Source organism: Protomyctophum bolini (assembly GCF_963924005.1).
Source record: "Protomyctophum bolini genome assembly, chromosome: 1".
Classification (NCBI taxonomy): domain Eukaryota; kingdom Metazoa; phylum Chordata; class Actinopteri; order Myctophiformes; family Myctophidae; genus Protomyctophum; species Protomyctophum bolini.
Window position 1 is genome coordinate 20,035,129 of NC_137862.1, and position 11,992 is coordinate 20,047,120.

Sequence of the window (11,992 nt, forward strand, 5' to 3'; positions counted from 1 at the left end):
AAAATAATAAAAGGAAAGACGATTTGGTTTTATCACATTCGAAATGGCTCAAGCTCTTGTTGGGGAAATTTAGTTTATAGAGGGTATGCGCATGCATAAAGTGAATGGCAAATTGAGTGGGAAGATTAGTGACAAAGTGAGTAGAATGTTGTTTATCGTCATTTAAAGCAATCAAATACAACTTTTCTGTTTGGATAAATGGGCTGTCAAGGCCAGAAAGTGTTTTTTTGCCACTCCCGGGGCGTTCCTGGATAACTTCCGGGTTTGATGATGATGTCATGCGATGATGACCTCTATTGCTAGTCAACGTGACTGCGTCACTGAGTTTGTTTAGATTTTGTGTGTGTGTGTGTGTGTGTGTGTGTGTGTGTGTGTGTGTGTGTGTGTGTGTGTGTGTGTGTGTGTGTGTGTGTGTGTGGGTGACTGTGTGTTTGTGTGTTGTGCGTTCGCTCGCGTGTGTCACACCTTTTAATTCATTGTCTGGTTTTGCTTATTGTGTTAATAAAGTTCATGCTATTCTTGTGTGATTCTCAACACAGGATTTGATCAATCCAGACACAAACTAGATTGGGGAAATGCCCCTCGGGTCACAGGTCTCCACCAGGGCAGGTCAGGTTGTGGCCTCCTGGTGGCGCTATAATAGGCCAATGTGAAAAGGGTGCCATTTCTTCTTACGCCTTGGGTGGCAATTGGATGATTTGAGGCATTTTGTTCCAAAAATGTGTTTTGCTAAAATCCACCTGTTGGTGGCGCTATATCAGGCCAATGTGAAAACTGTGGGATATATTCCTCAGCCTAGTATGAAAGTCCGTGAAAAGTTTCACGTAAATTGCACGCTGCGTTCATGATTTGAGGCTTTTTGTTCAAAACGGCCCAATCTTGCAAACTTTGAAAGCCAATGTTAGCCAATTAGGATGGAATATCGGACAGATCCGTCTTGAGCACATGACTATAGTGTGTAACTATTTGCGGGATTTAAGGACTGAATCTGGAGGAGTAATATCAACAAATGTGTTTTACAAAAGTCGGCCTGAGTCCTGGTGGTGCTATAACAGGCCGTTATGGTTGGGGCAGAGGTTCATCGTTGGAATCCAGGGAGTGTGTGTGCAAAATTTGGCATCGACCGGGTTAACAGTGCCGGAGATTAGCTGTACACGGACGGACGAACGGTTGGTCACACACACGGACGGAGTGCAAAACCTACTCTCTCAACATGCCTTCGGCCTGGTGGAGACAATTATTAGTATTGCCGCCACCACCACCAGTAATCGTGATAAGAGCAGCTATCTGCACAACACATGAGCTGCACTCTGGCAGCGACTCTGGAGCAGTGTGGAACTTGATGTCATCATGGAAGCACAGTTTAAACTGGTAGTCACTAGGGGGCACAGTACAACCAGCTCCAAGAAAAGCAGCTTGGAGCTGCTCTGTTATTTGCTTGCCAAAGCTTAGTTTGCGTTGTTAAGGAGGTATGCATTTCCAATAGATTTCACATTTATTTTAAAATAATTGCGGCCTGTCAAAGTGATTATATAGAAGTGTATATAGGCCTATGTGTATGTCTCTAAATGTTATGATGTATTTAACATGGTGGACCCTATTGTAAACAAGTGTAATGCTTTATGGTGTCGTCTACAGTTAACAGTCTGTATTGAGTTGTGCTTTAAATGTACTGTAATTCTCCAAACTGCAAATAAATACTTCAATCAATCAATCAATCAATCAAAGTAAATCCAGAATTAGGAGCATGTGTACTGTGTAATTTCTTTTTCTTTTTGACTTCCTACCAAAACATGAGAGATGCACTAATCAAAGAAAATCAATTAAAATGTATTACAAACTTCTTCTATGTCAAAACAATATTTGATACAGTTCAAATGAATCTCAGTCAAAGTGTAATGAGAGTGTTTGATGTCATTTTTAAGCAGTGAATGAGTATACCTTGCAGGCGTATGCAAAGGCTAAAATTATGTAATTTAGATAGGATATTATGTAGACATAGCATTCTATAGTATAGTGTATATTATTTTCATTGTACATATATACTATTGCTAGATGGATGGATGTCCTTGAGCAAGACACTGATCTCCTGATGTGCAGGTTGTGGCCTTGCATGGTGTATGAATGTGTGTGAATGGGTGAATGTAATGCACAATCTATGTAAAGCACATTGGATAAAAGCGCTATATATATGCACCATTTACCAACTATGATCCTTGATGACTGTTTCTATACTGTATTTTATAAATCACTCTGGATTAAGAGCATCTGCTAAATGCCTAAATTGTAAATTGTAATTGTATACTGTGCAAAAGGTGCATAAAATGTCATGGTCAACAGAATACATATTCATGTTTTGTCAAAGAAACACCTGCAATTTCTGCAAAGGCACATGCAGCCATGCAGTAGCCCAATCTGTGTTCAAAGCAGAAGAGTGATCAAACCAGGTGTAAATCTACCTAAGGCTCATAGAAGGTGAAGGAGAAAGGGTGAAATGGATAAATATAGGGGGAGGGGGGTGGTGCAGATTAATTGCTGACAAAAAGGACACATGACCTAGACAAATGAGGAAGTGCAAGGTCTGGTGGTGAGCTACAGAGGCTGCTCAAGCCCATTGCAGGTCTGTAGGCCAATGCCTTTTCTCTCATCCAGACACATGATTGTGCACATAGCTTCGTGAATAGAAACTACGTTCTCTCCTCCCCCAGTGCTGGTGATTGGATGATAACAGAGCATTCCTTCGAGCTGTTTCTCATTCATCCTAGCTGTTACAAGGGAGGAATATTCATTTTCCATTGGGGGTAGAGAACTCCTTCAGCTCAGTTTATGGGCATGTAACCTGAGATTATATACAATGTTCTCCTATTACTTGAATACTTTTTCTCTCTCTTCAGTGGATAGGAGATGGCTACTCAACTGTCCCTCTTATGTTCATTCAATGGGATACTACATGGCCTGATGTATTCACCTTGCCAATTAAATGGGAATCTGCAATCAGCATTTTTGGTTTTTTCTTAACTCTGATAGAAATTAAAATCAAAGAAAAATAAACAAACATGACAATGACTTTGTCCAGGTTCAGGGAGTCTTCAATACATTTAACTTAATTGGTTTATAGTCCATTATTCTCTTTTTTGCGCCAGACACAGAATAGCTCGGAGAATGTCTGGACTTCTCCAGCTATGTGTAATCACAAAGGAATGCCCTGAGACATTTCTGCTTTTCCTCCACAAGACCCCTCTTTTCCCACGGCTCGTCCAGGTCTTGAGAATCTCTTTCCTTTCTCTCCCCCTAACAGCCTCGCTCTTTCCTTTGCTCTCTCTCTTTCCCCCACTCTCTCTCTCTCTTTCTCTCTCTCTCTCTCTCTCTGTTGTCGTGTTGTGGAAACACATGAACACCACAAAGGGTGATTTTACAGAGGGCCACAATACATGTGTGGCATGAGTGCAAAGAGCAAAAAGTCGATGCTTCCTATGAAACTCTCAGAGAGAAACTCGCCGAAAATATTGTGTCCAATGTAAATCACAGAAGATTTAGTTTAAAGTCAAATTTAGTTCAATAGATTGCTCACCCTTAGAGGATTCTCTTTATTTGATTTGAGCGACCCTCTCTAGACAAAGATCAAGTGCAGTTCCTGCATGCTGGCTAAATCTGCTCACCACCTGGAAATGCAAACCAAGTGAGTTCAGTCGTATTTATTTATATAATACATAACCTCTCTATAATAAACTTTATCTTGACTAATTAGACACATTATCCTGCGGTACCCGTTACAATTTAGGTATTTAGTAGACGCTTTTAATCCAGAGTGATTTACAGTAAGCTATAAACGCAAGGTAATACAACCAAATGCATAGACAGTGTAGTGCCTCAGACTCAGTTATCTATAGGATCAGTCTAATCAGTATATTAAAAAAAAAAGTATAATAATAATAATGTACATTGAACTATACACAACTATATAATACACAGTACAATCCTGAGTGTTCCCTCCAGTACCTGATACAACTATATGAACTTATGCCGTATTAAACTAAAAGGTTAGTTTGAACAACCCTGGTTTGTGCTAGATTACTTTGATCTTGAATGTTATATTGCTTCTGCCTTAGCTGCACCTTGGATGAGTCAGCTGTGCACAGGGCACAGGGCACCCATACATTTAAAAGTATGTAGTAGGTAAGTAGGCTATATGTCTATAAAAATAGACTACAAAATACGAAACTACAAATATACTCTAGTTTGTCCAGAAATGTACCTTTTACAGGACATGTTGAGCATAATTCATAACTGGGATCGGATATGCATCTGAGCACATCAGCAACATTGGGGAAAAAACAGCCACATATGTTAACACTTTAAGTCACATGTTTGAATGGCACCATGTGAAACTCTGTGAGTCATTTACAGACATAATTCTCGCTATGTTGTGTTTCAGTTACCTACAAATGCAGTTTTTGGCAAGCATTGTATGCAAATTCTAACATACACAAATGTGTTGCCAACAAAGAAACCAAATTGTGTCTTTGATACACAGAACGCCATTGAGAGATTATTTGATATATTCTTTAATGATCTTTCTTTCGGCTTTGCTCTGACCATCACTGCCTCGTTTAGAAGATGTGCGTCATTCAGGGAGTCTGAAAACGCACAGACGATAACATGCCACACAAACATACTCAGCTCTCTAACTGTGTAAAGTGAAGCTTTGCTTTACTGCACGCAATTATGAAGCCCTCTCAGAGGATTCTGAGAACATTTGTTGCTCTTAATGTTCCCCAGACACACAGTCAGTGACATCTGCATCCCTCCCGATGTGCCTGCTGCTCTTTGTTCAGGAGAGCACATTGAAGACAGAGATGATGTCACCATTGTGATCATTACTGTGCAGTGCCCTATTTTTGACCAGGCGTCTCAGAGGGCAGTCCAGCATGTCTGTCTGTATGCTGCCAGGAGGAACAGTGGCCTGCCAGTATTAATTAACATAGAGCCTGTTTTCTTCATTCGTAAGGCGTTCTGACATTACTTGAAGGAAATTAAGGCCCCCACCTAATTCAATGTGGATGTGGTTTTAAAAATCTTATCAGAAAGGACACGACTTTGAATAAAAAAAGTTGTGCCATTTAAAAAAACGTTATATGCTGAAAAGACATGTTGAGCAATACTATTTGACAAATCTAGTCAGGGATTTTAATTCATGCTTAAACCAATGTGAGACTCGCATTTTCCTGAAAGGTGTCACTTAATAACATTACAAATTGTCAGTGGTTCTAGTCGTATCAGAGATTTTTGGGAGGAATTCTTTAACCAGTGTCTGACAGCTTTCCACTTTATGGTTGTAGTTTAAAGATATTGTCCTCACGGGTAACTGAGGGTCCTCTGACAATTACCTTGTCTTTAACATATCTTTCCTGATATTTCAAACATGACTTATTGTTAAGCACACTGTCAGTGTCAACACTACTAGTTTTGTTGTTAATTTGCCAACATTGATTATATACCAATAACATAATGTTGTCACTGTAGTCCTATTTTTTTACATGACAATATCTGAATGATTAATCTCCAATTTCACGACAATAGGCCCAAAGCAGTAACTGTATCAATGTAATGTCATATTGATGACCACTACAGCTCATCTTTTATGCATATACTGAATGTGCTAATATAGCGTATGGTCTCATCTTTTCGGCAATGATAATATTAAAGCATATTTACACACAAAAGTGTTACATAAAACAATTGACAAGCAGCATACATTATTGGTACAAGCATCATCATTGCCCTATTATTTTGATTCATGGATTTATATTATAGATTCATATTTGGATTTATGTAATACAAATAAGAACTAAATCATAACCTCTACAGAAATTATTCATCTTGCCTTCATGTTGATATGGATGTCTGTTGGTACTTCATGACATCTCAATTGGACTCCATAATACAGTCCAGTAATGTACAGTAATTCTACTTCGTTATTGGGTGAAAGTCTCATATTCCATTTAAGCAGGGTTAACATAGTAATATGAATCGTTCTATGTTGATACGAAATAGCACACAGATTAAACAGCAAACTACTGTTTTTTAGTTTTTTAATATTTTTTGGGACTTTTTATGTTTTTATTGATAGGGACCAGAAGACATACAGGAAAGGGGGAGAGAGATGGGGAGGTGCCCAGACGGTTGAGCTAACCGTGTCCGTCCGGGCCAAAAACTACTGGTATTTTACTGTGAAAAGGTATCATGGCTGAATACTAATACTAATAATATTCTATTGTGGGAATTGAAAGCTTTTTTATTGCCAAGTTTAAATGACCGCAGTAATGAGTAAAAGTAAAGCAACTGTTCAGACACGGGGGCGGCAATGGCTCAGGAGGTAGAGCGGGTGTCTTGGAATCAGAAGGTTCCACTTCCAAGTTCGATCCCGGCCTCTGCTGGCTGCGTGTCGAAGTGTCCTTGAGCAAGACACTGAACTCCTCCTAACTGCTCCTGATTATTAGGTGGGTGCCTTCACTGCCTTGCATGGTTTCTTATACTATTGGTATGTGTGAATAGGTGAATGTGAAGTACATTAGAAAGCAGTTTGAAGAGTCAGAAAGAGTAAAAAGGTTGCTATATAAATGCAGTTAATTTACCATTTACTATGGTAATGCTAAGACTTTCGTAAAAATGTAGAAGCTCTTCTCTAAAATGAGCTAGATGTCTTTTAATGAAACCATTTTAGTTTAATAGAGTTAATGTTAATGAAATGCTATTCATATGCAATTGGTTTGAGCTATTGTATGTCTACACAGAGTTATATTATGTAAACAGAGTTACATGTTCTACACTGGGTTAACTTTTCAATTTAGACCCACATTTATTTGCATGATTGTTGCAACCTAAATCTTTAGCATTTCATTTTATTTAAAAACAAGTTAGTTATTAGTTAATTGTAGATGTGATGATGTCTCATAGATGATTGTCAAAGTCATCTTTGTTTAAAAGAATGACCAGTTTTCAAGAGTTGTACAATAACATTATTTTTGTAAAATAATGTCATCATTTAGGATACTGGCCCTTTATGTAATAACACTTTCGGGAAATAATTCAATTATAAAAATAAAAATAAATCGGCTAATTATGAATGTTCCTAGTCTGTATTGTCATTGGTTTTGACTTGTCCCACCTAACCCTAACCCGGTTAGTAGTAGATTTAGCAAATGGAAAATCTGCTGACATTTGTGTGGTGTGTGTACACACACTCACTTGGGTAAAGATATGTTTTTATTTGATTCAAGGTCATTTGGCTTAGCTCAGGCTGTGGTGACATTTGCTTGTGATCTCATCCTCTATGGAGAGACGCATCATTCTAAGGCTGTGACTTGTTTCTCCACTTTCCTGGCACAAATGACTCCATGTTCCCAGAAATGGAATAATGTACTCCACTAATACTCTCTCTCTTTCTAACACACAAACAATATGTCCACACAATGTGTGCTTGCCTACACTACACTATACTCCACTCCACACACACACACACACACACACACACACGCACACACACACACACACACACACACACACACACACACACACACACACACACACCGCACTCTACCTCTACCATTGAATGACAGTGTGAATATGCCATCGTATGTCATCAACGAATGAGTCACTCTACTACTCTGCTATTATGATGATTTCTCCCTTCTGTGTATTACATCACACCACCCAGAGGGTCCTACCCAGTTAAACATAGTGCAAGTAACACTTCATCTACATCTCGTTGCAGACAATGTACATACTTTATTGTTTGCAAAATGTTGGTTTGTAAATGTCACAAAAATAATCACTATTTATCTATTACATTTCACTTAACCTGACTGGCCATGAGAATTGTCTCTGTCAGGACCTAAAGTACTGTATTATTGATATTCTACATGCAATCATTTTCACAGATAAAACCTTTGATGTATAAGGCAACATGTCCTGGCCTTCCTATAGCGTGTTACGTTACATGTGTTCTGAGTTTGGGGATAAGGGTCAAGGGTTAATACATACTTCACTGTCACAATGAATTCCCATGAGCCACTATATCTAGCATGGCTTTTAGAATGACCAAGCCTGAAATATGCACACTAGTGGTCATTACACCTCGTTCAGCCATGGTCGGTATAGGGCCTTAATCAATAGCTATATTCATCCTGTATAATTGCTGTATTTCATGACAGTAATGAAATATATGCATTACTTCAGGCGCAACAGTATTCTACGTACAGCAATAGCAAATTGGTCCCTTGTGCTTCAATCACACAGTCAGTTCAATTAATTGACTTTGCAAATCATTACATTTGACAAGACAAGGAATTGTGTAGTGAGGTATTGAAAAGATGCTACAAAGAGAAACTGTAACATGAATGGTAAGAATAATTATGGCCAGTTACAGGCTTCTTATATTGACACAAAACAATAGATTGAATTACACTCAATTAAAATGGCAGAGTTAAATGTCAAATGTAGAGGGCGGCAGTATTGGTTAACTTCTTCATATTGTTTTAATTTGAGTTATTGGGTGTTTATTTAATGCTTGTTATGTAGGGCATCGCACAGTGAGTGAAGCCTAATTGAATTGCTTTAAAAGACAACCTTAGGCCAGTTTTCTTCTGTGTGAACACTATTTTAAGCTCCATCTGTGTTGTTCAAATTAAACATCTCAGAGTTGCTGGAAGCTCCTCATATTAATGGAATCCCACACAGTGGATTGTGTGGGGAGGGGAGGAGATGAATCTGTATTCCCTGAATGTGTCCGCGCAAAAATCAATAAATGCAAGCACAGCTCCTCGCTTCTGGTGACTGTCCCTGTCTTTACCAATGATGGACTAATAGAAAAATAATAATTAAATCCAAATCACCACATTAATTTGTTTTCCATCAGTCTCAGGAGAGATCTTTTTTTTTTATTCGTCTGTTTCTTTAGTGGCTCATTATACTTTCTAATCAAGACAAAAAAGTACCCCTTTTTAGATAGACATGCTGCCTCCCTTCCCCCTTCCCTTCCCTGTGGTGTGCTTTCTCGCATTGCAGTCATTGTGCTGGCACTTATTATGTTACAAATGACCAAGGTACGACAGGCATTCTCAGTGTGCATGCAAAGAGGGCCCACCCTTCTAGGGCTGCTAGTGCCTTCTTCTAATGACGATGCTCCCACCCCCCCACACAGCCCTATCCCCCATACCCGCCCCCATGCGCTCTCTTTAATGAAGATTCTCCAATGCAATTAAAAATCCCTGCTTCTTGCTGCTACTGTATGACAAACACAGGCACTGTCATTCCTCATGGCCTGTCATTCCTGGTACAGGAGGCGGGGGAGGAGAATGAATACACCAGGGTGCCAGTGGCCAGAGAGAGAGAGAGAGAGAGAGAGAGAGAGAGAGTGTGTGTGTGTGTGTGTGTGTGTGTGTGTGTGAGAGAGCAATCCCCCCCCCCCATCTCAACAGGTAATGGAAAGGGGCAGAGAGAAAAATCAATGACCAAAGACCATGGAGAGCAAGCATATAAAATAGCTTTAACTGCACAACACAAGCTGAATAAGGCCAAACTCGGGTCCATTTATGTTTTATCAGATTTTCTTCTTCCTTTTTGAATATCAGCTGTTTGAAAAGAGTGTCACAATGTATACATTAAAACCAGTAAGACGCCGTGAGGGCGAGAAGCGTATGCACGCATCTGCCTGGGTGACGGCAGACTGCTGGGCGAGTGCTGGCGCTTTGGCATGGGGGGTCAGATCAACATTATGGAATTAATTCAGTACTGGCCATTGAGTGTACAGGGTTTGATGAGGTCAGATCAACATAATGGAATGTCAGAACAGGTCAGCTCTATATATGGAGATCTAAGGGTGGCAGCGAGGGCAGTGTCTTACTGTCTTGAGTGTACAGGGTTTGATGAGGGCCGCGGTAGGGCCTTAATTTTCGGGCCTGTTGAGAACTCTACTAATAACTTTGGGGCGGAGGGGCGCAAGGGGGTTTGCGACGTATATTTATTGCCACTTTTTGAGGGGCCCCTCCTATACACAGGTTCAATGTTTGTTTTGTAAATGCATTGACAATGAAGGGAAAATTTGTCATGTGTCATTTACATCATATTGTCTCTTTATTGTTAATGGCGTTTAATGTTTGTGTTTGCACCGTTTGTTTTACATCACCATTACATCACCTAATCAATATGAGTTAGACTTTAATATATTAGCACCCCTCACTTCACACAGGTGTGATTTTTATGTTTTAATGTTTATGATGCGTTAATTTAAATGTGGTCATAAATGAACACTTCATCACACATCATAACAAGTTCATTCATTTTTGTGGTTGATTTATGGGGTGTCTTTAAACTAACACTGAACAGTTTGTTAATCCTGTATAATACCTGTTAAAATGGACACAGCGTTGACAAAGTGACACGTGGAGAGACACACCAGTTGGCTGCGTTCTGCAGCCCATCCTCATCCTCGTCAGGGTGGGGCATAAGAACAGTTGCCCCTTCCATCTGTAAACTCCCCCCTGCCCCCTAGTTGTTTTCCAGTTGAATGAAATAATCCTCCCCCCTCCCCATGTCTGGAAACCCAGTCTGGGTCAGAGGGCCGGCGTTCAGCCTGTTGCTTATTGTGTGTTCAGAAGAGGAGGTAAAACATACAATTAGGCACAGATGGCTGTCTTTGCCAAGCAATGTATTGATCCCCATCCCATGGAAGATCTGTCCTTTTCTAGGTTTGTTTGGCAAATGTATTCTAATTTGGAACCAAAAGACTTGTCTGTAGATGCAGAAGTCAACCTGAGAGTAAAGTGGAGTGGGATGTTGTTTGATCATTTATAATTATTATCTTGTGGGGGCTGGCAAACGGGTCAGTTGTAGCTAAATTCATAAAGGCCTATAGTTTTGTGCCTCAGAATACATTCCTATGTTTTTAAAGCAGAATTAGATTTTTTTTAATGGCAATATATAAAATGTCATTATCATAATAAAAATATTCTGTACATAATATATTAGCTTCTTCAAATGGATAAAATCAATGACGATTCTACATGCAATCTAACAAGCATTAAAAAACGTTAAATTATACTAACAAAGTTTTTCAGACATATTTTTGTTTCAATATCAAGTAATAATGTACAGTGGACTCACTGTACAACTTCTTCCTCAACAAGCTGTCGAATTTATGTTGACATTGTAGACCGATGTTGCTGTGGCTCATTACTGTGTATTCTAAAAGTAATAATGGCACATACTCCGTCATTAACACTATCGCTATTATAATAGCTGCTCCATAAATATATCTTAAGTTTTCTTTGTGTGTCAGTTGTGGGCTGACGTCACATGGGTTCCTTGAAGTGAAGCTGAATAAACCTTGAGAAGAGTCTCCTTCAATCTGCTGTTAGTAACTAACACACACACACACACACTCACGCCGAGACTCAATTACTGACCAATTCCCTTCTTTATCATCTGTTACCGACCTCTTTCAGAACGAAATCGAACAGGAAAAGGGGCAAGAGGGCATTCGAAGTATTACTTTAACAACAAAAAAAATCACGTTGGAAATACGCAAAGGAGTCGAAACTAAAGGTAAGTGTTTATAGTCCAGGCGTTGTGTTTTATCATAGAACAAGCGATGTGCAGCAGGAGAGCTGGCTTGATTTCTTTCGCCAGCGATAGTTTCTTTGCTTTCCGCTTGTCCCTCAATCGTCAAACTGGAAATTGATATTAACTTGCTATAACCATAACGTTTCAATGTAATTCATTCAATCGCCAGCCGGTCGACAGTGGTAGATTTGTTCCAATACATAAAGTTTGTCTTCATTTAAAATGAAGTGGATTTTTCCCCCTTCCTTCCGAGTGGTGACCTGATAGTGGTAATCGTCTTTGTGTCCTCTCTTGTGCCGTTCACTTAAAGCTGTCCTATTTGATCAGAAGAATTGTTTACCCACTCCGACTTTAAACTTTTAAACACACG

At 39.4% G+C, this 11,992-nt stretch overlaps 1 protein-coding gene across 10 annotated transcripts in view; it reads left to right on the forward strand.

Moving 5' to 3' along the window:
• The first annotated feature begins 11,414 nt into the window (after positions 1 to 11,414).
• The window catches only part of LOC308318627 (bromodomain adjacent to zinc finger domain protein 2B-like), an 89,479-nt gene continuing 88,901 nt past the window's right edge, over positions 11,415 to 11,992 (forward strand). For all 10 annotated transcript variants that reach the window (XM_080768243.1, XM_080768248.1, XM_080768245.1 and 7 more), the window contains exon 1: positions 11,415 to 11,604. The gene's annotated coding sequence lies outside the window, so the exon portion shown is untranslated. The remainder of the gene's footprint in view (positions 11,605 to 11,992) is intronic.